Raw genomic sequence first — 27,996 nt, 5'->3', positions numbered from 1 at the left:
AGAGAAGCCTGGGGTTGAATCCTCTTTTTCCAGGGAGGCACCCGGGGTCTGGGCTCCTTCCCGCCTAGCACAGCCTCCGCTCTGCAGCTTTGCAGAAGTGGGCAGCTGGCAGAAGAGTTGCATTTTTTAGGCCCCAGGCTGCCTTCTTATCTCAGGGAGACTTGATTTACGTTCCTCTATCTTATCTCAGCCCAGGGCCCTGGTGATGGATTTCACCTTCGGCATTTGGAGCCTTGCTCCTTGCCAAGAGCACTCCCCCGTAGACAGACTGAGAAGGAGACAGCTCTGGGCGCCCCGTTCTTGGATCAGCCCTTTACCTCCTGCCTCCCCCAGCTCAGGTGGAGAGAGGAGGACGCTGCTCTTTCTGATTGGCAAGGGGGAGATAGCACTCCATGACTTAGCAAGGATAAAACTGCCTTTCCCCAGGTTTGGCCCGGGCCTGCCTGCGCTTGAGAGGTGTGAGGGGAACAGGAAGAGAAAAGAACAGTAGTAGCCTCAGTGTAGTATTTGCCTCTTTGTTATGATCGTTCATATGTTTTTTCAAATTAATCTTCACAACAACTAAATGAAACAGCTTTTGTATTTAGTTTTTACAGGGAAGGAAACTGAGGCTCAGTGGGGCTGGGATCACACAGACCATAAGTGAAGAGTTGCGTGTCTGGTATGTGTCTTCTGACATTAAATCCTGTGCATCTTTCATGACACATCAAGGAGGAGAGAGTTTTTTCTTTTTGGGAATACATCTCCCCCACGCCTTCCTTTCGTTTTCCTTCTTCAGACTGAAGGAGTGGCAGCTGCGATCAGGGCAGCCTACTCTTCTGCAATGGTGGACTCAAAGCGAGGAAGCATGGCCAGCAGAAGGAGTGTCGTGTTGAGCCAAGATCTGAGGGTCCAAGTTAGGTCGAGTTGAGGTGGGAAGTCACACTTAGAAGGGAGAAGGGGGGAATTCAACCTCCTTCTCATTCCTGGAAGGGAATCCAAAGTGAAACAGTTTCTCAACAAACAAGCATTGAAACCCTTCAGGGGTGACACTCAGAGGACCAGAACTCGAGAGAAAGGAAGGCAAGTGGCGTTTATTGAGGCTCCCTGTACGCCAGGCACCGAGTTAGGGAATTTAGTTATTTTATTCAATTAGTGCAATAGTCTTATAAGGTGGGTTTCAGGATTCTCAGTTCAGAAGAAACTGAGGCTCAGAAAGATTAGATAATTTGCTTATGGTCTTGTAGCTGGTAAGTTGTAGACCTCTCATTTAAATCCAGGTTACCTGGCCCTAATGTCTGTTAGTAAACTAGAAACCTCTCTTCCACATGTGTCCTGGAGTGTGGGGAGGTGAGAAGTCTTGCCTCCAGACCCCAGCACAACATCTCACAGATGGCAGCTTAACCTGGTAACCTTCGCTTCCTAACCCGCCCTGCACATATCCTGAAGATTCGGGGTGGGGGGGAAACAGGGACAGTTGGCAGGGGGGGTTCAGGGTACCTGCAGAAAGAACTCCAGAAGCTCCCTTGCTGGCTGCGTGTAAATCTTCAAGGATGGGCACTATGCCTTGTTCATCTTTGTGTTCCTGGTGCTTAATACTGCGCCTGGCAAATAGTAGGGGCTCAATAGATGTAGGCTACTGACTTGAACAAGGGAAACTTTAAGATTTAGTTATGAGGTTCAAAACCATAGATGCTACATTTGCAGCCTGGCCAAAAGTACACAAACTCATTGAGCAGAACCCAGGGAAAACTAATGAAGGGACAGGCTCTTAAAGGGAAAAGGAATTGGGTGATTAGGCAGATGGCTTGGAGGTAGCTGTGACAGAAAGTGCATCTTTGCTGGGGTTAAAGAAACCTGGGTTCTAGTCTCAGCTTTGTTACTCACCAGCTGAGGGATCTTGGGCAAGTTGCTTCCTCTGTGAGCCTCAGTTTATTCATTTGTAAAGTGAAGGACTGGACCGACAATCCAAGGTCCCTTTCACCTCTGACATACTGTGAGTTTTGAATCCTTAACCCCTCCTCCCAAAACAGGTTCCTGGGGCGGGGAGATAAAAAAGCTTGTCTTGTAAAACAGCAGAAAGTTTCACCTCCAACCTGGATGAGTTGGGCCATCCTATCTGAAAGCTGAAAATGGATTAGATGGCATTAGCCAGATCTTTTCAAGTCTGGGGGAATGGGTGATTTTAAAGTGGGTATGGCCCCCATTCCTAACCCTCATCTCTGTAGACAATTTGACTCAGCCTTCAGAGGCACCAGAAAAGCTGCAGCATGCAGAGGTGGCTCATCCCAGAGGAGGAACAGAGCAGAGAAGCCACCACTTTTGTGGCTGATTCTCTGCTCCCTAGTGTGCTGGCCATCTCCCACCCAGGCTTAATTTGCACTGCTAATCTGTTATGTCTTTCTTGGTAATTTAGCACTTTCAGACAGTTATGGTTAGATTCTGTTTATTTTTCTAAACCTCACAAAAGCCCCATAATATAGCAAGGGAGTGAGTGGAGAAGGAGAGGGGGAGTGGGGAGTTTTTCTAGAAATATAAACTCAAGGTTGAAATGCTCTTCCCCATCTGCAGGACAGCTGTTGTGGCGCCCTGGCCATCCCAAAAGCTCCAGCATTCCATTTCAAGGATCTCTTGCTGGCTTCCCTCCTACCATCATTCCTCTGAGAGAACGTGGCCTTGAGAACAAGGAGTGGAGAGCTGCCAGCTACTGCCACCTGACACAGAGCCTCATTGCCCTTGCCTGTCTCCTTCCCCTGTCCATCTTCAGTGTAGGGTCAAGAAGTGGGCCACTCCTTCCTTTTATCCGAGGTAAGAGCAGGGGAAGTGAGGACTGGAAAAAGAGATGTCTCCCTTACATAGTTGGGTAAGAGGAAACTTGGGGTCCTAGTGGACCAGCCCTAACCTAACCTAACCTAACCCTCACCTGGGGCCCCAGGTGGACTTCTTGTTTTCTCCCCCCAGAGGTTGCCACGTGTCTAATTGCCCATCAAGCTAGAGTGGTGGAGGGAAATTGGTATCAAAGAGTTTTTGCTGAATGCTTGAATGGACGACGGCTTAGAGAACTGACTGAAGTTTGAGCGGGAAACAGGAAGACAAGGCCAACGTCATTTAGCCCACCAAATACCCTCATGCCCTTTGGGAAGAAGAAAGATGAATATGGAAGAAGCAGAAAAGGATGAGTTTAAATTGAGGCATAAAGAACATAGAACTAAATAAGTAAGACCTCAAAAGTCCCTTAGTCATCATCTAATCCAGACCTTTATTTTTTTAGCAGAGGGCATCAAACCCCCAAGGGGATCGTGACCTTAGTGACCTCCTTAAGATCACAGGGCCAGAGTGAGGCCTTGGGTCTCTTGACTATTTTGATCTCAACGAGATGTTGGTCTCCTCTTCTCCACATTCACCTCAAACTCATTTATTCCAGAAAACTACCTTACCTAACCCAGGGGTCCAGTTAGCACCAAAGTGATCTAAACTAACCTTGAGTTTACTGTCCTTGGGTCCATTTTGGCAATTGCCTCGTGGCCTCAAGACTACCCCCACTTAGAAAGAATGGGTGAGGGTAGCCAAAGCCAAATGTACAGGGCCAGTTTTACCCCAGGCTGGCCCAGGAGAGGTTTGGCTTGGGTTATTACCAAGGTGCGAGGTCTCACCTCCTAGGAGTTTGTTCCAGGGGTCTGCAGTCATCGGAATACGCAGTCTTGAGCAGAGGTGTCTAGACCTTGTCGAATGATCAGAGACCGGGACGTGAACACACATTTTACCCCTTTATAATGACTTGGGTGTGCCAAACAGGACCCATCACCCCCAAGTCCTAGCCTAGGATTTTCTAACCAAGTATATAGTTAGAGGAAAATGTAATCCACGTGTATCTGACTCACTCATCCCTAAATTATCCTAAAGTTCCATTCTGGGAATGGTTTGATATGTACTCTGCTTTTTTTCATCTTTTGGAATCTTGAATTGGCCAAGACAAAATAAAAAGCCATCCTGAGAGATGGAAGGACTCTTCAAGTAGAGGCATGACCTGTAGGCTCCTCCCCAAGGCCTCCTGGGACAGGAAGCCCAGCAGGGCAGGGAGCATGCCAGAACCCAGAAACATACCTTTATTAGTCATCTCCCAGCTCCCCTTCTGCTTGTACTTCTGCGATGCTGTGCCCTACTGAGGAAAATCACCCAGTGCGGAAGATGGTGTCACTACAGATTTATGGCATCTGGACTCTGTTGCACCCCCAAGAGTACGGAGAGATCCCATCAGGTGAGTCTCCAAGGACATTCCAGACCTTCACCACGCTTCTCAACACCCCAAATCCTTTTCTCAATGATTTTCTCTTTTGCAGAGAAAAGTGAGTCCATCAAGAAAGAATTTTCTCCCCTTCCTGTCACGCTCTACAAACCTATCTGCCTCAGCACCCTCCTGCTCAATTAGGGCCATTTCTGAAGGGCCAGCCCAGCTTCAGAGCTCCCTGTGGTCCCAGTTGCATCATTCTTCAACTCCCCTCTCCGCCGTTTCCGCTTCCTTTGCCCCCTCACTCAGTAGGTGTTCTTCCCAAGACCACCCCCCAGTAATTCTCCTACGTGAAAATCACACGGTCTGTTTCTTGGCGAACCCAACTAAGATGAGAAAGAGTGTTTCAGGCAGTGGGAACATGCAATGGCGTCCAATTTCTTCCTGTGTCCTCTGGGACCTTGTTCCATGATCCCCTCTTTTTTGCTGAATCTTCAAACTCCACCTCTCCTTAGCGTATATACTTATTCAAGTCTTTCCCACATTAAAACACAAAAATTAAACCTTCCTTTCACCCGAAGCCCCTCTCCAGCTGTTACCCCATACATATTCCCTTTTGGTCAAGCTTCTCAAGAAAGTAGATGGTCATTACTCCCTTCATCTCACATTTACTCCTCAACTCATTGTGGTCGGCATCCACTGTCAACAATGAAAGACTCTTTGAAGTCACCAGCAGTAGGTGCTTTTCAGTCTTCGTTGCTTGACTTGTCAGCCATATTTGATGCCATTGACCTTCCTCTCAATCTCCACTTCCTTTGCTCCTTTGGTTTGTGTTCTTTTCTGAATCTCTTTCTACTACTTAGGAGATCTGTTTAGTCTCTGTTGTGTCCCCCTCACCCCCTGTCCCACTACATCCATAAATGTTGGTTGGGATTTCCCGTATCTCTCCATGGCTGTCTGTGCCTTCTTCTCTTCTCACTCTACACACTCCCCACTCCCGATAAGCTACTCCCTCAAGCTCCTGACCTGAATCTGCACTTCTAGCCAAGGTCTCTCTTCTGAACTCCATCTTAAGTTCTATGAGATAAAACAGGACTCATTAGCAGGACTCTGTCTACCCTTGAATCTGCTCACCTTTCTGAACACCCCCATCTTGGGGAAGGATGTCAACGTTTCCCTAGGGCCTCTGCCTTATCCCTGGCATTCAATCAGTCACCAAGTCCTGCCAACTTGACCGCTTAAGCATCCATCCTCTCTGCTCTGGCTCCATTCCTACTGCCTTGGTCCAGGCTCTCACTTCTTGATGGCTATTGCTATGGTCTCCTAATGGTTTCCTTTCAGCCACTCTTGACCATGCCCAATCCATACTATACATAGAAGCAAGAGTGATATTTCTATAAAACAAATCTTGTGCATCATTCCTTTACTTAAAATTCTTCAGAAGCTTCTCATCACTCTCAGGATAAAATCTAAATTCTTCAGTATAACATAAAAAATCCTGTATGATCTAGTTCCTGTCTGTCAGTGCAGCCTCATTTCTCCTTCCCGTTCCCCCTCTCCATGCTACGGCAACACTGAAATTCATTGTTCTAACTCCCACAACACAGTAGATTTTCTCTTTAAGTCTAAACTTCTTGAGAGCAGTGTTCATATCTTTTCATCTCTGGATCTTCTATACAAAGTACAGGGCCTGGCATAGAGCAGGCACTCAATACATGTTTAATTAGCACTAACGCCTAGCTTTTATTGAACACTTTCGGTAAGGCCAGGCAACGTGCTAAGCACTTTAACATACATTGTGTCAGTTAGTTCACACAACTACAATTACTGTTAGGTAGGTGTCATTATCCCTATTTTAAAGATGAGAAAACTGAGACATAGAGAGGTTAGGTAGCTCTCCCAAGCTGGTAAGTGGCTCAGAAGAGACGTGAACCATACTCTTAATTAAGCACGAGTGTGAGCTGCTATGCCATTCATGCTGATGAAAGTTCAGTGTAGGGATTCTGGGTGCAGCTCTTGGGAGCTGCCTTACGCACTGTCTGTCTGACACCAGTCCATCCAGTGCTTGCACGGGCCTCTACCTATTAACTTGGGCCTTGAGGCTTGCACTCGGTGAACAAGATTTCAGCATTCCCAGTTCAGCCAGTCTTTGCTCCCATATCAAAATCCTTTGCCACTGCTACAGTTCTACCGTGCTGCCCAGACTCTTCCAGATCTGGCACCTGGTCTCCTGGCTTCTGGCTGAGAGCTCTGCCTCCTGACCATGCAGACCTACAGCCAGTAACACTCAACAATGCTTGGTTTCTCAGGCTTGTCTGGCCAGTAGGTCTGTCTTGGTGTGCACCCCAGTCCACATCCCCAGCTCTGATCTGATTGCTTCCCATGTAGACCAGCACTCTTAGCATGCTGGGCCCCAGCCAGCGCCGTCCTTGCCTTGCTGTCAGTCACTCTGCCTGAGCTGAGACCTTGCTCCCTGCTCCCACTGCCAGCAGCTCAGGGACCAGACAGCAGGAGAAGCGGAGAGGTGAGGGACCACTTAGAAAGGCCTGTGACTGCCAGTCAGGGGCGTGCTGAGACTGTGGGGACGGGTGGGGCTGCATCTACAGGTCTTCATCCCCACACCTGCAGTTGGAGAGCTCACAGCTGAACTCTGGAGCCACCGGCCCACTAGCTATGCTTCCTTCTCAGTCACTGTTTGTTTCTCAGTATGGCAAAGTTACAATGCAAGTACAGTGACGTGTTCTTGACTAACAGGACTGATACTTTGTGACCAGCTTTTATTGTGATGTTAATGATAATTTGTACCTGGCTCTAATTATTATATTAACAATATGCAGTCCTTGATGAGTAAGAGTTGCACTTCAGAAATAAGGCCAGATTGATCTGAGCAGTGAAACTATTTTAAATGATAAAGCTTCAATTTTGTAAGTCATTTTTATTATAAAGCACTTTCATACATATCATCTCGTTTCAACTGGGTTAAAATAGTTTTTTTAATACAACAAAGGGGAATAGGGCTCAGATTTAAAATCGCGTCCTATTCGTCCATCACTGTTGAAGGCAACAGCACTAATCCCAGAGACTTAATATACAACATTTGAGTAATCTTTCCAGCAACCACAAAAGATGGGAATTATCCCCATTTTAGAGACAGGAGAAGTTAGGTAAATTGCCCACTGTCCCACAGCTAATAACAGAAAAGCCAGGAGCTGAAATCAGGTCTGCCGGATGCTAACGCTTACGTGCTCCTGCTGGGCCCCTCTGCCCACCGCCGGGCCTTGTTGCAGGCTGTGCACGGTTCCAGTGGTCTCCCGCTGTACTCTGGGCTCCAGCGCAGGATTAAACGTCACCACCTCCCCACCAGGGTGTCGTGAGCTTTTGTGTCTTAAACACAACTTCCTGGTGTTAACCTCCAGTCCCTCTGTTGGGATGCTGGCCCTAGATGACTGACATTCCCATCTGACTTACTGTCGAGGAGGTACCTGGCACTCAGCTGTGAGCTGGATGTCACAGGAAGCCACCGTTCCCAAGGAAAAGGGAAGGCAGCTCCTGGGAAGCTCCGAAGTGGAGGCAAAGGCCATCATGACAACGTGGTGAGCAGGCGCTTCCTCCATTTGCCCAGGACTTGCTGAGAACATCATTCCAGAAGTAGGCAGGTGACTTTACTATCTAATTGTCATCTCTTGAGATTCTGCCATCTGGAGGGTGCTTGTCCCCTTTAAACTATCCTGCCCACGGAAGGCCACCACTAGTGAAAATAATCCACAGAGCTGGCAGGGCAAGGGGCCTTTGTGAGGAAGTGAAAGAGTTCTGATCCTGCCTCTATCAGGCCCGTTCTTAAGGTCTCAGGCAAGTCTCCTTCTCTCCAGGGCTTCCGTTTGTTAACAGTTACTAGATCCTCCTGAAGGTCCCCTTGTTTCTCATGTTCCAGTGGTCCCTCGGGGCTGACCTCAGCGGTTTTAGGAAGACACCTTCCCTCCTGCTCAGGCTCATGGACCTAGAGTCTGGGTCTCCACACGTCTGAGATCCCGGATTGTCCCGACACCCTGACAGAAGGTGGCAGTCTCAGATACCATGTTGAGTGTAGCCTGGATGTTTGCGGCTGGGGCCCGGCGGGGCCTCCATGGATGGCAGGGAGCACGAGTGAGTGTATATGAGTGAGTGTGTGTGGAAGCGTGCAGTGTGTGAGTGTTTATTTATTCTAGGAGCAGTTGCTAGGTCGGGGGTGTTTGCCAGCAGAGAGCTGCCTGAGTGCCGTGTTTGTTTACTTAGCAGAGTGCAGGGAAGGACAAGGAGAGAGACAAGTGCAGGCTACATGGGCTTAGAGTGGGTTCTTGGGGCCACTTTGAATGGTCCCATTCCACGGATGCTGCTGGGTCCAGAGGGCCCCCTTCGGGGACTCAGGCTCTGCTCTGCCTTCTCTACCAGCAGCTCTATTCCTGACCCCACTGCCAAGCAGGGTAGAATTGCTTATTCCCCACCAGGGTCCATCCTCCCTTCCTGCTGGGGGTCTCCTGGCTGCAGGGCCCTGAGAGAAGGTACAGGAGGAAAAGGAGGGACAGTGGTATCATGACAGAACAACAGGATGCTAATCTGGGCTCCACTGACCAGTAACTCTATGGCCTTTGGTAAGTCACTTGACCTCACTGGGCTCATGTTCCTCATCTGTAGAATGAGGGTAACTTCAGAGTTTCCTTATAGCTAATCAGTTGCTTCTTCCGAGAAGACCTGCAGCTCTATACCAGCTTCTTCCCATCCCATTGGACCTGGAAGCCTACAGATCCTGCTCCTCTAACCTCACTCTCCTATCCCTGCCCAAGAGCATCCTCACCCCTTACCTTAGAGTTGGCCTTTCCCACAGGCAATCCATTCGTGTAAGAGTGAAGTCCTAGGCCCCCGTCCTCTGTCTTCCAGGTTATATGCTGGTTATATACCCCCTGTCCTCAGGACAAAGATGGAGAGAGAGAGTGAGAAAGAGAAGGGACCAACAGGAGATCCTCCTGACTCCCTCCGCCCTCAGCCACAGGCCCGGAAGGCACATTTCCCCAGAAGCTGGAGCCAGCTGAATTTCAGCTGGGTGGCCCCAGGGACACCCCAGGAGCCTCCACCTCCCGCCCCCTGCCCTAAGGCCCCAGCAGTGTGTCTGCAAGTCTCTGAGAGAGCACTAGCTCCCCAGACACAGGCTGGCTGGCAGCCAGGGGTGGTGTTCTGGCTCCTGCACCAGCCAGGAGGGTGGCAGGAAGCCCCTGTTAATCCCCTTGGAGAGAGCTCCTTGGCAGACAGAGAGGAGGGGCTGCCTGTGCTCTGTTCCTACTTCAGGGCCACAGGACATTGTCCTCTAAAGTCTTTCATTGGCAGGGTTTATGCCTCAGTGTTCTGCCCACACCCCTTGGATGCTTGGGCTAGGATCCCATCCAGGCCTACTCAATAGGGAAGGGAGCCTGGACTCTTCCTTTTCAGGTTAAGGCTCTTCTGTGACCCGTAACTTACCCCTGTTCCTCTAAAAACCCTGAAGAGTTATGAAGAAACAGGGTAGGTGGCACTTTGCCCCCTTGGGGCTCCAGCCTTCCCTAGCTCCCGTTTGCCTTTGGACTTTCCTGACAATGTTTGGAGAGGCCACCAGGATTGCCAGGCTCAGGGCTGCTAATTCCTTCTCCTCCTCCTTATGCCGTGACCCCACCACGCACCTCTGGCCCCAACACACACAAATGCACAGAGTCAGCCTTCTGCCACTGAGGCTGCCTGTTCCATTGGTGCCACATAGAAGCAGATGAAGAGCTGGAAAAATCATCCCAGGGCCAAAGAGAATCAGTGTGGAAAAAGCAAGGGAGACAGTGAAACCAGATACAGAAAAGGCAGCCAGCTGGGGAGGTGGTGTCTGCCCCGCAGACCTCCTGCTGTCTTCCCAGGGAACCAGCGGCTGGGGGGATGGCCAAGCCCCAGGCCCAGGCTTGGCCTTCCTTTCTCCCTGCTTGCTCAGCTGGCATGCCACCTGCAAGGGTCTGCCAGGCCCCTGATCCTCCAGTGGTCCTGTTCTAGTCCCAGATCTAGGACACAGGATTCCTGCCCCTAAGCCAATCCCTCCCCATGCGTGGCTCTTACTGGGTGAGCAAAGCACCAGGGGTCAGGCTGTTCTTGCTTCCCCTTACCTGTTTCTGCCCTACCTCTACCTACACCCCTTCCAGCCTGGTACCAAAGTAAGACTTTGAACTGGGGATGTGAGTGGGGTGGGTTTCACCCTTTCTAGCATCAAAGAGGAAGTAAATATGTCTCAGTCTGAGAGATCTCTATATTCCCAAGGGAGCTGGTGCCATCCACCTCATTTAGGCCTCAAGGGTCATTTAAGGACTCCTTCTAGGCTGGCTCAGTGCTCTCCATGCAGGAGGGGCTGGCATTATGGTTGCTGAGGAGAGTCTGGAGGAAGGGTCAGCAGATAGAACTATCCCCTTGATCCTCCCAGGCTACAACTTGGTCCTAGCATTCCCAAGAGGAATGCCCCAAACCAAGCGAGGTCCACTGTGTCCAGGTGGACCACTCCCAAACCCATTTCTACCACGGATCATTTCCCAGAAACTTTCCAAGATGGGAAATCACAACTGAAGCTGGTTGTTTAGATCGGAAAATCTGGGTGTAATGTTGTTCAAGAAACCAGAAAGTCTCCTCACATGAACCTTGGCCTGCAACCTCTCCCTGCTCCCCTGGCCTGTCCACTCCTCTCTGCCTGAGTCACGACAGCAATCAACAACTGGAACACAGAGCTTTACGATGTGCCAAGCACTCCCACGTGCATGATGACATTTGCTCCTCCTAACGGCCCTGTGAGATAAGTTGTTGTTAGCTCCACCCAACAGAGGCTAGCGCTGAGGCCCAAGGAAGTCGCGGGGCCTGCCTGAGACTGTGCAAGCCATAGGCGGCAGGACCTGACTTGAAATCTTGGGTTCTTTCCATGGAGTCCTTTCTGCCAGCAACCCAGAGATGCGCAGGGGGAGTCGGAGCCCTCCAGATGGTTGGAGGGCGAGGAGGGACTGACTTGACTGGCTTCCTGCAGGGCCTTATGTGGTGGCCTCAGCCCTCCCAGTTCCTCAGGAGCAGAGGGGGCTGGTGAGGGGCTTTCTGAGAGGCATGTCTCTCTTCTGCGACTTGCCCTGCCCCCTTCCACTCCCAGATCTTCCTGCATGTCTATCAGGCCAAAGCTTGTCCTTTCTTCTCTCTCACAGTCACCTGCCCCAAAGAATCCCTGCTCCCCTCTGCTTCTCCCCTTCTCCCCCCAGATGTTCCTGCCCTTGCTTTGGGAGTGAGGGCGGTGGTCACCCAGGGGAGGAGCCAGCATCCTCAGGGCCCTTGGCATGGACGCTGCTGCCTCATGTAACCTTGTTTTAGCTTTGGCTTCACTATGGAAACTGAACTCCATTGGGGTGCTCTTTGGGCTCTTAAAGAACCCCCAGTGCCTTCCCCCTGCCCTCAGACTTACTATGTGACTTTGAACAGAAATTCAGACTCTTCCGGCCCTTTGTGCTCTGGGGCAGAATGGTATGGGAGCCCAAACCTAGACTCAGGAAGGCAGAAGTGAGGTGAGAGGCAGAATGGACCCCTTTTCCTGAGCGATAATCTGCCTGAGGCCCATCCGTTTCCCGAGGGCTGCTGTTCCTTTCACCCGGTGACCTGGGAACCCCCAGCCCAGGCCTCTCAGGGAAGGTGATTGTGCAGAAGCCAAGTTTATCCCAAGCAATGCAGTGAGTACGTTGGAGGGCGTGGGGTGGGGAGGAAGTTTTATCCAAAACACATGTTATTGCCACTATTCTAGTTATCTTGGATATTTCCTGCATGTTTGTCACCATGGCAACTGACTCAGCACGAAACCTTGTTTGCTGGGCCCTGGGGTCCGGCACAGAGGCCATGTGGTGCCAATTTGGGCGTCTTGGTGCTTGCTCTGTCTCCCCCAGCTCATGTCTCTCTGTCTTTTTGTCTTTGTCTCTGTCTCTCCCTGGCCTGTCTCTGTGCCTCTCCACTTTCTTCTTCCAGGAAGCAGCTGCTCCTGCATCCCTGGGTGACATAGGCGGAGACAGGGCCCTGCTCTGCCCACCCAAGCCTCCCTCAGCGTCTCCCAAAGTCCTTGACTCGGGATGCCCCAGCATGGACGAGAAGGCCACATTGCGTGGGACGCGCAGGAGGGCAGCCTTCGCTGGAAGAGGGCTCGCCACGCTCCGGGCTGTTGGTTGAAATAGATCTGTGCTACTACCTGCTGACAGCCCCCTGGGAAGGATGGGCTTGGGTTCTGGGAGACACGTAGGCTTTGGATCCGACTCTCTCTGTGTGTGGGAGTGTGGGTGGTGTCTTCCTCGCAGAGCCCTTGCTCCATAGGCTTTTGGAGGAGAGATAGGTGTGGAATGGCAGAGAAGGGGAAGGAGCTAAAACTCACTTAAGCAAAGAAAAGACGAGGAGTCCCCCAAAAGGGAGAGGCTTGGCAGCTGAAGGGCAGTGAGGTTTCTGGGCACTCTGGTCTCCCCAAGGGTCTCACCATTCCTAGTCCTTTCTCCCAGGGCTGTGGGGTGCATCAGAGCCACCGCAGACAGCAGTGTCCCTCCATGGGGGCACCAGGCAACAGGGAGGGTGTTGACAACAACAGTGTGCAAGGAGCTGGGCCAGCAGTCTGGAAAAGGCAATGTGAGCAGACAGAATGTAAACAGGCAGCAACATGGGAGGTGGGGGCGTCTCCTGTCCCCCTCCCCACCTCCCAGGCCTTGCCTTCTTTCATGCTCTGGAAGCCAAGCCTGGCCAGCTCTTGCCAGCTCCCCTCTACCAAGTTTCCTGCATCCACATCCTTTCAGAAAGGCCTTTCCACACCACCTTCCCAGCCTGCACATTTGTCCGCAGCTGCTGCTTATCATGCCTGATCCCCACTCTCTGAGCAAGGTAGGCCTGGAAGTTGTAAAGAGCCCAGGTCTCCAGGCAGGGCTGGGACCACCTGTGGGACTGCTGGGAGGAAAGGGGAAGAACAGAGAAGCAGGCTTGTACCTGGTGGCAGAGTCAGACACTGCCCTCCTCATAACTCCTGCGGGGTCATAACTTGTCAGCCCCTAGGTGTGATGGGGCCTGGACCAAGAAGGGAGAGGCTGGACTGGGCAGCCCCTGGGCCTGGCCCTGAGAGCAGAATCCTATTGCCGCATGGCCAGCATCTACAAGGGCACAGAAAGTCACTGTTCTTTTGGGCTGGTGTCATTCCAACAGGACCAAGCCTATGGATGAGTCAGGGCAGCAGGAAAACAGAAAAGGCTGCAGCAGCGTGCCTCTGGGGCTCAGCCAATGGGATGCAGGGGCCCTGGGGCTTTGGGGGCCACAGGGGCCAGGGGCCGGTCCCAGGGGGAGGGACTGCCAAGAATTAGGTGGTATGTCGGGGCTCCAGTCATATTGGAAGGGATTCAGAATGGGTGAGCTCCAGTCCCAGTGGGGAACTGCAAGGCCAAGTGGGAACCAGGCAGGACGAAGTGGGCAGAGGCTTGAGGAGACAGTGGGTCGGCAGGCCTAAGCGTGACCATTGTGGTGGGCAGAGCAGGAGTCATGGAGCCAGATCGACATGGCTCGAGGTCCAGCTCCACCACTTAGCCTCAAGCAAGTTGGAGAACTCTCTCAACCTCACTTTCCCATCTGTAAAATGGAGAAAATACCCATCTTGCAGGTTCTTGTAAGGAATAACTAAGATGTTCTGTGGTAAGTTCCCAGAACCGTGCCTAAGATCACAAGGAAGGTGCTTGACATCATTCTCCCTTCCCTGGAAAGGGGGATCATTCCATATACTTCCTCTAAGACTAATAGGCTTCTAGGCTTTTCTGTTTTTTTTTTTTTTTTTTAGGTTTTTCTGTTTTTTGAGGTTTTTTTATTTTCCTGCTTTTTTCTCCCCAAATCCCCCCAGTATATAGTTGTATATTTTAGTTGTGGGTCCTTTGAGGTTTTTAAAAGATTTTTGTTTGTTTTTTATTTTTATTTTGGTGAGGAAGATTGGCCCTGAGCTAACATCTGTGTCAATCTTCCTCTGCTTTGTATGGGGGACGCTGCCACAGCATGGCTTGATCAGCAGTGTGTGGGTCGGTGCCTGGATCCAAACTCATGAACTCCAGGCCCCTGAAGTGGAGCAGACAATCTTAACCATTGCGCCATCAGGCTGGCCCAATAGGCCTCTTGTGTTTGTCAGGATTGGTCCAAAACCTGTCTGGGACTATGGTGGGAGGTTTGGTGCTGATAGCTGAGAGGAGACCATGACTGAGCCTTGAGAGCAGGGGTGATAGGTGGGATGGCTGGCCCCCACCTGGGAGCACAGAGGGCAGTGGGAGTAGTCTGGGAGGGTTCCTACCAGAGTGTCAGAAACCAAGTCACAGTGTTCAAATTGACCCCCCTCCTCATGGGGCTGTGCCAGCCTGATAAGCAGGGCTCCTGGGGCTGACAAGTGCAGGGGAGTTCCCGCTCCCAAAGCTAGGGAAGATACTAAAGTCCAGGTGGACAGACAACCTGAGGCCACTGGCCTAGAGAAGAGAGTCCAGAGATCAAGGGAGCTAGCGTGTGGTGGGGGTGGACACGTGACGCAGGCAACATGGGACAGGTAGCTGAGACTGGCAGAGAGAGTTCTGGGCAAGCACCGGCAGGCCTTATTCTGGGAGTCTGGCCTGTCCTACTTGTGCCTCCAGCGCTGGGTGGGGGCCTCCAATGTGCCAGGCTGGACAGACACACGTGGTCCTTCCCGCCTCAGGGACATTCCCTCTTTCAGTGCTGAGGGTCCAGCCAGCATCTCCAGCTCAACCCAAAGTCCACAGCTGTAGACTTTCGTCCTCATGCTGCTCTGTCATGTTTTCCTGATGGACTAGTGACACAGGGTAAGAGAGAAGTGAGCTGCGAAGGGGAGGGAACAGGGGCTCCTGGAGAAGGGGCAGGCCTGGGAGACAGCACAGAAGACACAAGAAGGGCGGTGAGGTGAGAGGCCACTGCAGAGGGCTCCAGAGCCAGGGAGACAGGGTTCCAGCTCACCCTGCAGGGGTGCATCAGGGATTCAGGTCCGAGGGAGGGGCTTTCCACTCCTCCCTGTCCTCTTAGTCCTCCCCACGGAGACCACAACTCAAGACCCACTGTCCCCTCCCAGTGACTCAGGCTTTGGCTGCCCTCCTGCCCACGCCCAAGGCTGGGTCCAGTGCCCCATAACAGGAAGGGCTGTGGTGTGGTTGTGCGGGTGGGGGTGCTCCCAGCCTCCCCTCTGCTGCGGGCTTCACTGTGCAATGTCTAGGCAGAGAAGTCTTTTGCATCTTCCAGCTGTGTCACCCTGTGCCACCTCAGGAATGTGGGTTTGGGCTGTGGTGGATCTGTCCTCCTCCCTGTGCAGTGAGCGCAGCAAGCCACTTGTTTCTCATTAACAAACTGCAGGACGTCACACCACCGTGGGGTGGGTGTGCATTTTTGTCCTATTGGCTGGAGCAGTGGGTAGATAATGTTGGAAGGTGGAGGCCACAGGAAACCACGCTCCCTGCTGGAGCCCAAGGGCAGCCACGCAAGGGTACAGGAAAAGGGAAAGGAGGAACTGATGACGCGTGATTAGAGTTATTGTCATTATTACATCATAATCACTGAGGAGTCGGGTTTATAGTTATTGGTCATAATTGTTGTTAATAATAATAACTAGCATTCACTTATTGAGGGCCAGCCTGTGCTACGTGGTTCATGTATATTATTTCTTCAATTCTCACAATAACTCTATTTTACAGATGAGGAAACTGAGGCACAGACAGAATAAGTGAATTACCTAGTTTTCACAGCAAAAAAGCATTCGAGCTGGGATTTGTGCCCAGGCTATTGGACATCTGATGTCTTTTCTGTTCTGCCACATTGCTTCTACCAGGTGTTAACTTTCTGGTGCCATGGACACAGTCTGGTAAAGCCTGTGGGCCCCTTCTCAGAATAATGTTTTTTAAGAAATACATTAGTTTACAAAGCAAATCAATTATATTGAAATACAGTTGTCAAAACATTAAGAATGTATGATTGAGTAATATATGTGCTTCTTTATTAACACATTAAATAACAAGATCTAATAACTATCATAATTTCAAAATAGCAATGAATACAAACAATAGTTGGTGATATCAGCAAAACTGTTTTGTGATTTCTGTTGGTGACAAAGTCACTGGAACTGATAACACCTATATTCCTAGCTGAAGCGTCCTTCAACTTTAGGTTTCAGTTAGAGGGCAGTGAAAGTAAAGGTGTGATTAATTTCCCCTGGAAGTGCCCAGACCCCATAATTCTCTGTGGTGCCTCTGGGGACTGAACTGAGGGTCAGATCCTCTGCCATGAAAGGCGGTTGTAATGACCTGTGTGCTGGGTGTCAGGCCGGCTGGCTGGAAACCTTCTCTTTTTGCTGCGGTGGTTGGGGGTGTGTGGACCCCTCCCCGGCTGGGGAACTCTGTGCCACCTGGGGAAACCTCTAGTGGCTCCTTGGCCCAGCTCTAACTGGTCTGTCCTTGTGACCTTCCTGGGGTTTAGGGTTTCTGGGTTTAGCAAATAAAAATGCAGAAGGCCCAGTTCGATCTGGTTTACAGATGAACAATGAATAATTTTTTAGTAGAATTATGTCCCATGGGATATTTGGGACATACTTGTATTATTTTTCTGTTGCTATGTGACGTGACCACAGAGGTAGCGACTGAAACCACGCAAACGCGTTGGCTCACGGCTCTGCAGTGGGAACTCGGGCGCGGCTCATCTGGGTCCTCTGCGCAGGGTCTCACGGGCTGAGCCCGAGGTTCCGTGCCAGGTTCCTTTTGGAGACTTGGGGATGAATCTGCCTCCCGGCTCCAGCAGGTCGTTGGCGAAATTCAGTTCCTTGTGGTTATAGGACTGAAGTCCTTGTGTCCTTGCTGGCTGTCAGCCGGGGGGTGCTCTCAGCTCCTAGAGGCTGTCCACATTCCTTGTCACGTGTCCCTGCCATCTTCAAGCCAGTTCACAATCATGGAACCCTTCTCATGCTTTGAGTCTCCCACTTCCCTGCCGCCACCAGCGGGAGAAAACTCTGCTTTTAAAGGGCTCATGATTATATTAGGCCCATCCAGATAAATTCTCTCCTGCCACACAGCCTAGCTTAATCTCAGGAGTAACGCCAAGAGACGAAAGTCATGAGGGCATCTTCGAGTTCTGCCTCCCACACTTATACTAAGTGTTTATTTGTTGTTTCTCTGAAGTGGCCACTACCTGGGAGCCCTGTGCACTCCTGGCAGCCCTAGTGGGGTCAGACCCGCTGTGGACTTCACCTCATGACCAGGGGCCACTCTCTCCTCTTCTCGACCTCGGTTTCCCCTCAGAGAACACAACGTTATTCTTTAAAATCCGCGTGCATGGATTGGGCTCCAGCCACCATGGGGCACAGCAGGCACAAGAGCCTTTCTCTGCCTTGCAGGGTCTCAAGGGTAAAGGTGGAGACTGATGTATTCATAAGTTGAGGCTGGCTGAGAAAAGGGCCACCGTGGCAGTGGTGGGGGGAGACGTTATCAACAATCCATGGGGAACAGGAGAGGGAGAGACTGTTGCTGGTAGGGTGGGGAGGGGCTGAGGGGAGGATGGGAAAGCTCAGGAGAGAGGTGTGGTTTGAGCAGGACTTTGAGGACTTGGCCAGGCAAGAATCAGGAGGACGTTTTGGGCAGAGGGGACAACACAAGCAAAGCCTGGTGGGGCAGGGTCCTGGTGCACGGGGGTGGCAAGTGCAGCTAGAGGATAGGGCACCTGGTGTTTGGGGGTCAGGGAGAAGGGGAGGGGGACATAGTACAAGAGAGAGGCAGGGGTCAGACTGGAGGCCCTGAAAGTCCCATTAGCAGGGCTGGGAGAGGGTCTGTGAGCTCACAGTGCTGCGTCGGGAACTGAGCTGCTTTGGAAATGATGCAGCTCCCTCGGCTCTGACAGCATGTGAAGCTGCGTCAGGATAGTTGGGAGGCATCTTCACATTGAGGACAGAGCGCCGGCGGAGAGCAAGGAGTCCTGGGGGCTGGCTTTGCAGTTGCTCACGGAGGGACTCTGGGCCGTGCTTGGGACGTTGAGGGACAGCAAGGAGCCAGTGCAATTTGAGCAGAGTAGGTGAGGGGTGTGTCTGTGCATAGCAGATCATACAGGGCCTTGGAGGCCATCGAAAAGACTTTGGCTTGTGTCCTGAAGGAACAGGGAAGACAACAGAAGCTTCTGAGCACTAAGTACTAAATGATAACCAGCGCTGCCCTCTGGGGTAGGGTTTGTGCCCAGGCTGCCAGGCAGTGCATGGGACACAGGGGCAGGGGCACTACATTATAAGGTCTCTGTCCACAAAGAGCTTGCACTCTCCTGGGGAGACAAGACTAGGAGTGGCGGTGAGAGCCAGGGCCTTAAGGCAGAAGAATCTGGCTTTGTCTTCCCACTACCACTGCCCAGCCTGCAAAGATGCCTGAGGGCTCAGTTACTCAACAGTAACATGGTACTCACCATACCTGCCCAGTGGGCTTTGTGTGGGCGTGTGAGGAAGATTGTCGCTGAACCAATGTCTATGCCAGTCTTCCTCTATAGTATTTGGGATGCCGCCACAGAATGGCTTGACGAGCATGCTAGGTCCGACACTGGGATCCAAACCTGCAGACCCAAGGCCGCTGAAGCAGAGTGCACGAACGTCACCAGCACGCCACTGGGCCAGCCCTGTGATGGGGTTCTTGTGAAGTCTGGCTCACAGTGAAGTGTCTGGCACAGAAAAAAATAGTAGCTAGTGCCATTATTTAAGGAACAGTACGAGGTAGCGTTAAACTCCTCATCAAGGGGTACAGATGATGGCGGCTGATGGCATCAGAGGCTGTGGACCTCCTCGAGGCAGGGGAGAGAGCTGGCCTGCAGAGGCGGCAGGAGTCAGGAGGCAGAAGGCTGATGGGGTGTAAGAGGACCAGGCCTGGCAAAAGCCCAGAGGCAGGAATGAGCTCCGTTTGTTCTCCGCAAAGACTCACAGGGTGAGGTCAGTGTGACATCTCAAACAGAGGCCTTGAGAAGCTGGGGGATGGGGGGAGGGCATGGGCAGGTGCTGAATTAAGCTGGTGGGAAGGCTGGATTCTGAAAAGCATGAACATGAATTGTCTAATTGGAGGTGACAGGGAGGGGGAGAGACTAGATTCGGGGCGGGAGGGAGGGGAGGAGCATGACAGACCCACAACCTGGTGCAGCTCTTTCCCATCTCGGGCCCAGAGGGGGTTGGGATGGGGGCGGGCCCTCGGCAGGTGTCCTGATGCCTGATTGCTATGCAGGAGGAGGTAGGCCTGTTTTTCCTGAAACCAAATCTTTCAGGCAGCTATCCCCCTCAGCCTGAAGGACCGAGACCTGGGAGGGCCCTGGGGATGGATGGGCCCTTCCTTCCCAAGGCATCCTTTTCACCAGCCTTCTGCCTCTCTCTGAGAGGACAGGACCTAGGCTGGGGAGGGGTAGAGATGGAAGAGGCTTCCCTCATGTCCCAGGAAAGCCCTCAGGGGAAGTGAGAAGGTGCCACCTCAGATGGGTGCAGACCTCAACTTCCTTGGGCCAGGGCCTCCCATTGGCAAAACCCAACTGGAAGCTGGAGGGAAGATGAGCCCCTCTGATGCAGTCCTTCAAGTCTGAGCAGGGTGATACGGGCGTGGGGTGGATCTGGGGCGACAGGAGGGGCATATCCAGCACACCTCCTGTCTTCATGTGCTCGAGCTTCCATAACCAAATACTATAGACTGCGTGGCTTAAACAATAGGAATTTATTTCTTACAGTTCTGGAAGCTGAAAGCCCAAGATCCGGGTGCTGGCCAATTTGGTTCCTGGTGAAGTCTTTCTTCCTGGCTTGTGGATGGCCACTTTCTCACTGTGTCCTCTCGTGGCCTTTCCTTGGTGCATGCGCGTGGACAGACAGCAAGCAGCCCTGGTGTCTCCTCTGATGAGGGCACTAACCCATCATGAGGGCCCCACGCTCACGATCTCATCTAACCCTAGTTAACCTCCCACCTCCAAATACCAGCACACTGGGGGTTAGGGCTTCAACGTGTGCATTTGGGGGACACAAACAGTGCAGAATAGCTCCCAAGGCTGTGTTTGGTGTCTCCTGGATCTCCCAGCTGAGCCTGTGCTCACCTAGAACATAACGTTCTCACGCTCTGTTGTAACTGGCTGTTTCTTGGCTGTATCTCCTATAAGACTTAAATCTTCTTGAGTGCAGGGCTGTGGTTTATTCATACGTGCTCAATAAAATTCACTGGGAAAAACGGATAAAAAGGTTGTCTGAGCACCTTGTGTTCCCTGGCTTCGGCCAGAAGTCAGTCATCTCAGGGTGGCAACAGCAGTTGTCTCCTACCATCAGAAGCCCGGGTGACAGCCACGTAGGCTGATTAGTAAAACATGAGGCAACAGTGTTGATTAGAAATTTAATGAATTCAATTTGTTTAGCAGACAAAAATCCTTCAAAACAATTCATGGAGTGAGAACGAGAACAGGAAAGAGTCCTCGATGCGGTGCTGACAATCTCTGAAAATACCCCCTCAGTCGCAATGGGTGGGCCCTTCCAAGGATGTCCACATTTCCTGCATAACTCAGGGCAGGCCAATGCTCCATCCTCCCAGCCAACCAGGCCCCCAGTCACAAACGGGGCTTTGTGGAGCAGCCCCGACCAGCCTGTCTGCCTCTCTCTGTCTCCACTGTCCCTAAGCCCAAGCCACCCATCTATACCTCTTACAACACTGCCCACTTTGCCCGGGGTTGACGTCTTCCCACCTCCCTTCCTTTCCTATTCCTTATTACAAGAACACAAGCTTTGACATTTGACGTGCCTATTTTGAATTCTGGCTCTGCTACTTTACCTGCTGGGTGACTCTGGATGACTTAACTTCTCTGGGCCTCAGTTTTCTCATCTGTAAAACTAGGATAACCGTGAAGACTAAAAGAGATATTATACCTCCAGGCTGGACTGCTGCTCCAGCAGCCCGACAAATCCCCATACTTTCCATTCCTGGTCACCCCCACCTCCTTTCTCTTATCTACCCAGTGACCCTGGAGTACACCATCCCTCTGCTCGAAACCTCACAATGGCTTCTCATTTCACTTGGAATACAACCCGGCTTCCTCGCGGGGCTGGGACGTGCCCTGCCCCTCTCACAGCTGCACAGACGATCTTGGCCAGGACTGTTTCCCTCCCACTTGTTCCCTGTCATATTTCAGATCTCAGCTGAAATGTCACTGACTCAGAGCCCCAGAGTCCCTTGAATATTCTCAGGACGGCCTACACTTTTCCACCATAGTGCTCACTACCAGGGGGGAACCACTGCCGCTGGCCATGTGCGGGATCGGGCCTGTCTGCCCACTCCGCTGTGAGCCTCCTGAGAGCAGGGGCCTGGACGGCTCTCTCCACGGCTGAGTCCCCCGTGGCCCGTGCAGCTCTCTTCAACACGTATCTGTTGACTGAGTAACAAAGTGAAAGGTCTTTGCTGGAATGCCAACAAGCTTGTTGGGCAGACAAAGACTGACATATGAAACTATTCAGAACAACACAGGATAACTTGTGTATAGCTGTCTCCAGATAGCTGGGCCTCACTCTTGGGGCTCTAGGAATTCAGAGAAAGGAGGAAAGGGTAGTAACCATCTCATGAACACTCTGCTTGCGGCCACTCATTCCAAGCAGAGGGGAAGAGAGCAGGAAAGGTAACATTTGTCATTTATCTCCAACATGCCAGAAACCTATCATACAGTATCTTTTAAAATCTTCCTGGTATCCTAGTTTTATAAATGAGGAAACTGAGGCCCAGAGAAGTTAAGTGAGAAGTGGGCAGTGGTTTAAATGGGGCTTCTGACAGAAATGCGTCCTACCTAGGGTAACTCTGAAAGCTGAGCTTGTTCTGGTACTCAGCCCAGGTCTCTACTGCCACCCGGGTGCATGCAGTGTGCGTTCTGATGGGTCCAACCCTGAGCAGAGCAGCTGGGCCACCCCAGAGCAGCTGCGAGCCCTTGGAGATGGCCCGAGATTGGACAAGCGCTGGAATGAGGGCCTGGGCGCTGCTCCCAGCATCTGCCCTTGGAAGGAGGCAGCGCAGCTGGGGTTTGAGAGATTTTCCTTCCCCAGCTGAGACCCACTGCAGCCTGTCGTAGGGGTACAGGTAAGGAGCGGGTGGGCCGGGAGGGGCGGAGGGGGTCCTTCCTGCCAGGCTGACCTCGGCCGGTAATGCGATCAGCCTGTCATGGTTCTGAGCCCTGATTTGGGAAGAACAAAGAGGCCAGGCCCCTCTGCCTCCTCTGGCCCAGGAATGCAGCTGGGGCCAGGCCGTGACCAATCGGGAATGCAGGTTGGGAGTGCAGCAAATGCAGTTTGTCCAGCGAGGCTTTCATGCGTTGATGGGAGCCGGGCTCACAAAGCCAGGCTGACATGCCCCCACGATTCCAGCTTTGATATCCCAGCCCCGCCTTGGGGGAGCCGCCCATCCCCAAGCTGTCTGGCCCCCACTGCCCTGCTGTGGCCCGTGAGGTGGTGGTGGGGGGAGTGGAGAGTCCAGATCCATCCCCCCCTAACCCCACTAGTGTTCCCAGGTGCCGACATCTCCTTTTCCATCTCGATCCATCTCGGGAAGTCTGACAAATAGGCAGGAGGAAGAAGGGAGCTGCTCCTCAGCATTAGGAGAGATCAATGAATGGACAGACAGATGTCCCATGGGAGAGGCTGCCAGGCCTCAGGCAGCCACTGCTGGCTGCTCAGAAGAGATCACAGAAACCTCTTGAGGCCACCCCCTCCAGGGAGATGAATAATGTTGGGGTTGGGGCTCTGACTCCTAGGTTTGACGGCTGAATGCTTTCTGCATTACAAAGCTCTTCGCCTCCCCTCCCCACCCTCCACATCTAGTACTACTGGCAAGTTCTGTCCGTGTGGGGTCCTCGGGCCTGCCCTTCTCTGCCCTCCCAATTATCCGCTGCCCCCTGCCCTGCTGCCTCCTCCAGCCTCCCTGTGCTTCCTCTCTTCCTGAGTGGGAATAGGAACAGTGCCTTACAGTTTACAAGGCAAGCTTCCATACACCAGATCATGTGATCTTCAGAAGAACGCCATGAAGTAAGAACTCTGATCCTCATTTCGTGCAGGATGGGAAGAGGAAGGGAGGGGGTGGAAACCTTTGGAGGCAAGAAGTTTAAGGATGCTGGATGGCATGCTTGCTGATGTTACTGTTGCCTCAGAGGATGGCAGGACTGGAGATGGTGAGGATGTCAGGGCGGGAGCTTAAGTAGTCCATGAGGTGGGGACCAGGCGCTTGGGAATTTTCTATCTCCGGTGCCTGGAGCACTGGAGGCACTTAAATGTTTGTTGACTAATTGAACGTGTCCAGTGTGTGCCTGCTTTATCCCCCCCTGCCTTGGGCTTGCTCTCATGAAAAGACCTGAAAGCTACACAGAGACGTAAATGACTGATGACGGCTTTTCAGGCTGCCCCTCAAAGAGGTTAGTTCTTATGTTCGTTACAGGTGCGGTTTCAGTGAGGAGATACGGAGACGCTCTACAATGAGAAGAGCCACACAAAGAGGATGGGGAGAGGGCAGAGAGACCCCTGATCTTCCAGGGGCTCAGAAGCTCCCAGCCAGGATTCATAGGAAGGAGACCGATGGAGCAGAAAGCAAGCCCAGGAGGAGCCCTGGCGTTCCCTCCATAATCCCTCCCCCAGAGTCACGGAATGTTAGAAGGGGGGGCACCTTAGAAACGATCCAGACATTTGGTTAAAAAAAAGAGAGAGAAAATGTCCCTTATCTCTGCTGCTCTTTGTGTTGGTTTCATTCTCTCAGGTCCTCTGGTAGCTCCTGGGGTTTTGTCATCCCAACTTCCTAACCAGAAAGAAGATAGGCCTTCTCTGTCCTGGATCCAGTGTGAGGGATCCTGGGAAAGAATTCTGCATTGGTTCAGCTTGAGGGTGCTCACCACCCTAGGACCAGTCACGGTGGCCCCGGAAACAGGATGACCCAGCGCATATTTGATCTACAGGCTAAAGGATGCAGAAGGAGAAATGGTTCCCCAAGGCAGAGGAATATGGCAGACACAGCCACTGTGTGCATGGTGAGCTAGGCAATCACCCCAGGTTGGGTCTACCACAAAGCAAGTTCATTACAGCATTCAGAAACACCTGTGTGTTTACTGATATGGAAACAGGTGAATAAATTATGGTACCTCTTATGGAATCCTGCACAGCTGTTAAAAAGATTGAAGTAGAACTATACATGTCTCAATGGAAAATATCCATAATACATTAAGGTAAAAAAAAAGCATGTTTGGGGCTGGCCCAGTAGCACAGCGGTTAAGTGCACACATTCTGCTTCTTGGCAGCCCGAGGTTCGCCAGTTCAGATCCCCGGGGCGGACATGGCACTGCTTGGCACACCATGCTGTGGTAGGCGTTCCACGTATAAAGTAGAGGAAGATGGGCACGGATGTTAGCTCAGGGCCAGGCTTCCTCAGCAAAAAAGAGGAGGACTGGCAGTAGTTAGCTCAGGGCTAATCTTCCTCAAAAAAAAAAAAAAAAAAAAGCATGTTTCAGAAGAATCTGTATAGTATTAGCTCATTTATGTAAAACAGAGCAAAATAAAACCCTATGTATTTATGTACTTGTGTATTTAAGTGTACTTTTAAAAAGTTTGAAAGGCTATACACCAAACTGTTAATACATATACATGCATATTTCTAAAAAATTTATACATATATAAAAATATATTCATATATATTTAAAAAAATTTTTACCAGGGCCGGCCCCGTGGCCCAGTGGTTAAGTTCGCCCACTCTGTTTCAGCGGCCCAGGGTTTTGCCGGTTCAGATCCCAGACACAAACCTAGCACCACTCATCAAGCCACGCTGAGGTGGCGTCCCACATAGCAGAACTAGAAGGACCTACAACTAGAATACACAGCTGTGTACTGGGGGGCTTTCAAGAGAAGATGGAAAAAAAAAAAAAAAGATTGGCAACAGATGTTAGCTCAGAGCCAATCTTTAAAAAAAAATTTTTTTTTACCAAAGGTATAGATTGATTTTGTATTTAAATGGAAAGGAAAAGGTCCAATGCTCTTATTTCATAGGTAAGAAATACACAGTACAAAGTAATGAAATGACTGCACAAGATCACACACAGGAAAACAAGCAGTCTTTAGACCCCCAGTCTTCGAACGGCCCAGGAGGTGGACTTCTGTTAACATCTGTCCAGTCCAGCTGCAGGGACAGGACAGGAGGGTGATGGGGATTTAAGGAGAATCCAGGCTAGGTGGCAGCAGGGATATGCCCACGAGGCGTGGAGTGGGTGTCAATTCTTTCTGCGTCTTGCTGATGCTGTGGACTCCTCCCCACTACCCCCTACTCTTCAAGCATATGACATCTGAGGGCCAGGAATGGGTTAAGCCAAAGCCTTGCTGGAGAGGGAGAGGCCTTGATCTTCTGGAACATGAAAGGAACTCAGTGGCCCCTAGTAGTAATGAGAAGTGAAGAGGCTCAGGTCTGAATCAATTAGAGTCTCTATCTGAAATGTAAACCAGGTTCCTGACCCAATGCCCCCCATCCCTCATCCTGGTCCTGGAGTCCCAGAGCAAGAAAAAGCGAACAATTCAGCCTTTGGAGCGGCTGCCTTATGGAGGCCAGAGCTGTTTGCTCCATGGGGCCCTGCCCCATGTGGGGAGCGCTGACAGCTCAGCCAGTCCTCCTCCTTGCTCCTGCTCCGCTGACACTAACCCCTCAGCAGCCAGAATTGCCTGTGCTAACTCCTTCTAGCCCCAGAGTCTCTGCCCGGTACCCTAGGGATAGGCAAGGAGATCTGGGCACTCTAACAGGCGTCAGATGCTCAAGCAGCTATGGTAGTAGAAGCCCCCAGCACCACTCCCACTGTCATGTTTCTACAATTCGGAGTACTCAGATTTACAGCATCCATCCAGCTTAATAGAGTTTTGATTCCATTATCGTTTTCAGCATTCCGCTTTTTCTGGGTACCCTCTGGGTCTGGCTCCTCACCAGAAGCTTCCCTTCTGATCACTCCTGGGATCCTGTCACTTTATCCAGAATCACTTGCTCTGAAATCAGATGTGAAGGTAATTCCCCTTCCAGCATTTTCTGGCTGGGTGACCTTATAGCACTTATGACAAGTGTCTTGCCAAACTTTCTGGGTTTCAGTTTCTCATAATATAAAATGAGGATTAGAGTGAGGAATGAATGACGTGGTGCAGGTGAAGCTCAGGCCACAGTAGAGGTAAGGGGTCCCTTTCCTGCTCCTCTGTGCCTCATTCCTACAGGCAAGGAGGGGAAGCAACAGAACCCACCAAAGAACAGGAAGTGGCTGGGGAGAGGACACCGCTGGGGAGCTTAAATAGGAGAAGGCATTTACTGAGAGAGAAGGCAGCAGTTCTGGCTTCCACCACAGACCAGTTATTCCCAAAGAAGAGGAGGGCAGAGGGTCTGTGCAAGAGCTCTCCCTGCAAAGAGCTCTTTTCTCAGTCTCCAGGTGGTGGATACACGATCACCAGAGAATATGCAGTGGTCTGGGGCCTGCCCCATGGCCGAGTGGTTAAGTGCACGCGCTCCACTTCAGAGGCCCGGGGTTCACTGGTTCTGATCCTGGGTGCTGGACCTGGCACTGCCCATCAGGCCACGCTGTGGTGGCATCCCACATAGAAGGACAAGGATGACCTACAACTAGGATATACAACTATGTACTGAGACCTTGGGGAGAAAAAAAAAGAGAAGATTGGCAACAGATGTTAGCTCAGGGCCAATCTTCCAGAAAAAAAAAAGAATATGCAGTGGTCTTAAGCAGGTGCAAGCATGTAAGATGGGGCAAGACAGGCAAACACTGAACCTGATAAAGGCTGGCATGACAGAGGCGCGAGCTCTGCAGTCAGACCACCTCAGGTCATAAATGAAGGGAAAATTTTGAGGTTCCCACTCATGGTGGAAACGGGCTGGAGGAAGCAGCAAGGGCCAGGGCTCTGCCGTGTGTGCCCTGTGTGACCTGGAGCTTCTTTGGTTGTCTCCCCCGTAAGGTGGGTGAGGCTGTTGCTCCAGGATGGCAGTTTCTGAACTGTACTCTGAGGAGGACTTCCTGCAGCCCCATCAGGGCTCCATGCCTACATACCGGGCTCTAGTCCAAGACATGTTTGAAAACCCCATTGGGAGCAAGGAACAAGGCAAAGGGATGAGAAAAGAGGTTTGTGCGTGAGAAGGGCTCACTAGAAGGAAAAAAATCTAACGAGAATGAAAACAAAAGAGTCAGTATGTTTGGTGGTGGAAGAGAGGATGATCCTAAAGACAGACAAGTGAGACCCTGGGGAAGAACGAGGCCAGAGTGGGTGAAGAGCACAGGTCCCACGTCTCATCTCCTCTTTTGAGTCCTGGTTGCAACCATGTGACTTCGGGCATGGCTCCTCTCTGTGCCTCAGTTTCCTTATTTGCAAAGGGAGATAAAAATGCTTTCCTTATAGGGTTTCTATGTGGGTTAAATTAGCAAATATGCTTAGAGACAGTAAGATATTAATAGAGGGATTGGGACATGGAGAGCTGTATAGTCAAGAAGAGAGGCAGAGGGGCCAGCCTGGTGACGCAGCAGTTAAGTTCACGTGCTCTGCTTTGGCAGCCTGGAGTTCGCTGGTTCACATCCTGGGTGCGGACATGGCACCGGTTGGTAAGCCATGCTGTGGCAGGCGTACCACATATAAAGCAGAGGAAGATGGGCACGGATGTTGGCTCAGGGCCAGTCTTCCTCAACAAAAAGAGGAGGATTGGCAGCAGATGTTAGCTCAGGGCTAATCT

The 27,996-nt window shown here is 51.5% G+C and overlaps 3 long non-coding RNA genes across 4 annotated transcripts in view; 2 read left to right on the top strand and 1 right to left on the bottom strand.

The window, feature by feature from the left end:
• Positions 1-20,476, top strand: part of LOC111774249 (uncharacterized) — a 73,624-nt gene extending 53,148 nt beyond the window's left edge. The window contains exons 4-6 of one of the 2 annotated variants that reach the window (XR_002809124.2): positions 2,551-2,787; positions 2,915-4,237; positions 19,979-20,476. This is a non-coding gene — a long non-coding RNA (uncharacterized lncRNA). Of the gene's footprint in view, positions 1-587; positions 662-2,550; positions 2,788-2,914; positions 4,238-19,978 lie in introns of those variants that run through there. The other variant, XR_002809123.2, reaches the window with a different exon arrangement.
• LOC138925118 (uncharacterized) lies at positions 563-9,180 on the bottom strand. Its single transcript, XR_011440893.1, has 2 exons — positions 9,046-9,180; positions 563-965 (listed from the first exon to the last, which is right to left on the bottom strand). It is a non-coding gene; the product is annotated as an uncharacterized lncRNA (long non-coding RNA).
• A 3,021-nt stretch (positions 20,477-23,497) lies between the features above and the next one.
• On the top strand, positions 23,498-24,821 carry LOC138925119 (uncharacterized). Its single transcript, XR_011440894.1, has 2 exons — positions 23,498-24,277; positions 24,545-24,821. It is a non-coding gene; the product is annotated as an uncharacterized lncRNA (long non-coding RNA).
• Positions 24,822-27,996: the final 3,175 nt, after the last annotated feature.

The sequence above is a fragment of the Equus caballus genome, chromosome 7 (assembly GCF_041296265.1).
Source record: "Equus caballus isolate H_3958 breed thoroughbred chromosome 7, TB-T2T, whole genome shotgun sequence".
Lineage (NCBI taxonomy): Eukaryota > Metazoa > Chordata > Mammalia > Perissodactyla > Equidae > Equus > Equus caballus.
Note: the sequence above shows the minus strand (reverse complement) of the source record. Positions and strands in the feature narration are given on the sequence as shown.